The sequence below is a fragment of the Morone saxatilis genome, unplaced genomic scaffold (assembly GCF_004916995.1).
Source record: "Morone saxatilis isolate NCDOM2014 unplaced genomic scaffold, NCSU_SB_2.0 Contig14, whole genome shotgun sequence".
In the NCBI taxonomy this organism is placed as follows: Eukaryota; Metazoa; Chordata; class Actinopteri; family Moronidae; genus Morone; species Morone saxatilis.
In genome coordinates this window covers 7968036-7970725 of record NW_023339696.1, presented here as the reverse complement: position 1 = coordinate 7970725, position 2690 = coordinate 7968036, and positions in this window count along the sequence as shown.

The window sequence follows — 2690 nt, the reverse complement described above, 5'->3', positions numbered from 1 at the left end:
CTTAGATAGAAAAGATAAAAAAGATAAATAGGTAGGTAAGGTGCAAAGAGTTGTAGTTGCAAGATGGTGGTAATAGTACCGTTTCCTATATCTTCTTCTCTATCTTACTTTTGATTGATGCTCCAGTTGAGGTAAATTAAATAGCCGATTCTACAGCAAAGGCAATCAAAGAAAGGATAAATAAATATAAACATGTGTAAATATATCCCTGGGAGGAGTGGAACAAGGAGGGTCTTGAAAGAAAATGGCAGGAAAAGGAGACCAAAGGGAAGCACTATTTTTTCTTTACATCCTCCGGTTAACAAAGTCAGTTATTGATTATATACTATTGATCTTGATTATTGATATAAATATTATTGGAACCCGAAGAGCTCGGACACTGCAGGTTAAATGAGTACATGAACATTATAAACATCCTATTGGATTATGTGAGCGTGGATGTCCTGAAACAGTCATGCATATTTTCCTGGAATATAGCAAATATAATACAGAAAGGAAAAGACTGTGAGACCTGGAAGTATTGTTATTTTCTACTACTATTGCACTATAAACCTACAAATACTTGTTTATATATGTATAACTGTACATAGTAGTTTATGTGTATTGTGCTGAGCTTGTTGTCCTGTTGATTTATGCTTCATCTGCGTTTGTACATTAAGAGCAACGTAAAGAGCAATGTAAAACCACCTTTGTATGTGTGCACATATCGGGCCACTAAAACGTGATTCTGGTTCAAAATCAGTTCTACAGTTCCTCCATGATTCAGGATGATAAACGTGAATATGTACCAGGTAAACGTGTTGTCCTGTGGAGGGCAGTGAGACGCCTGTGAGCGACCACAATCCTCCAAGAAGAAGAAGAAGAGTGCGGAACCTTCTTGATGTGTGTGCCTCCTGACAGTCCGAGCTCAGGGCAACACAGCCCCACGACGCTCGCTCGGTCTGTCCGGCAACTCGCCTGAATGAAAACACACCGGAGTGACGCCACTACGAGAGCAGCAGTGTTGTGACGAGAAAAACAAAAAACCATTAAAAAAAATAAAAGAGAAAACAACAACTTGCAACCTCACTCTGCGGGTTTTTTCTTCTCGGGTGTCCACGGTGTGCACATTGGAGCAGGTGCGTCGGTTACGGAGAGTCACCGTGTGTCTGTGGATAAGTGTGGAGCGGTAACACGGCCCGTGCTGCGGAGAGCTACCGACGTTATCCTGCGTCAAACTGTTGTCGAGTCACGTTTCTAGAAACTTCTGGTCTCGGTTTGCTTATGCTATCTTAGTGATTGGTGCTAGTTGTGCACGGTTTGTGTTGTTGTTGTTGTTGTTGTGTTTACGGTTAACGGAGCGTTTAATATAAACACGGTTTCATCTCGTGTTGATTAATAACATTGTAGTGACACAAAGAAACAAACACATTCAACATTTAATCCATCATAACAGAGCTAGCTGACGTTAGCATGGCGAAACAAATCGGCCTTTACTTCAGATAGGCTAGGCTAGGCTAGGCTAGCTGTCGTAATGTGATTTAATAACAACAACAACAACAACTGAACAAATAGTGGAAATAATAATAATAATACACTAATAATGTCACTTTCTACCGTTAATAGTTTAATTAATCACTAATAAGGATTAATTAAACAGTAAAACAAAAACATATTGAAATTATTTGGACAAATATTATAATTCACAATTAAATGGGAATTATCATTTTTGCGTAACAAATTGTTTTTTAACTGAAACAAATCTTTAAATTATGATATGAATTTCTACCAAACAAACGTGTTTTCTTAAATCTGGAGAACAGTTTTTATAGACGAGGTTAAATAGATATTAATAGATATTGATATATTGATTGATTGATTGATATCGTGTTTATTGAGATATTATTTTAGAGAAACTGTCCACAATGTGAATCAAATCTGAGCTCATCATCATCACAGCTCAGTTATCTGTGGGTTCAGTTTTACTGAGAATCACTAAACTGTATTTTCTATATTTCTTTACTCTCTCGTTCGTACTTTAAGTGTTTCTTTCTGCTTCTGCAGTTACTTTACTCGAGTATTCTCATTTTATGCCACTTCTACTCGATTACATCTCAGAGGCAAATGTACGTTTCTCTCTATTACATTTATCTGACAGTTTTAGTTACTTCACTAAAGTTAAAGTTAAAGATGAAGAGTTTCTTTTATAGGTTGAAAATTCTTCTTATTCCATTTTCGCAATATTACGACTTTATTTTTGCAAAACTAAATAAATAAACGATTTAAAAACCCTGAAACTGCTCCGTCATGAATCTGAAAACCGTTTGTCTGACCTTTGAATTCAGGACTTTAACTTAGTGTTTTTATTCCTCCGCTCAGGTTTTGGCAGGAAGGATGTGGTGGAGCACCTCCTGCAGACGGGAGCCAACGTTCACGCCAGAGACGACGGAGGACTCATCCCGCTGCACAACGCCTGCTCCTTCGGACACGCCGAGGTCGTCAGCCTGCTCTTGTGTCAGGGCGCCGACCCCAACGCCCGAGACAACTGGAACTACACGCCGCTGCACGAGGCCGCCATCAAGGGGAAGATAGACGTCTGCATCGGTAAAGATGTTTGTTTACAGTCAGCGCAGAGACTCAGTGTGATGCTTTAAGGACTCAATTAAAAGTGTTTGTTTCTCTTTCTGCACCTCTCTCTCTCTCTCTGTCTC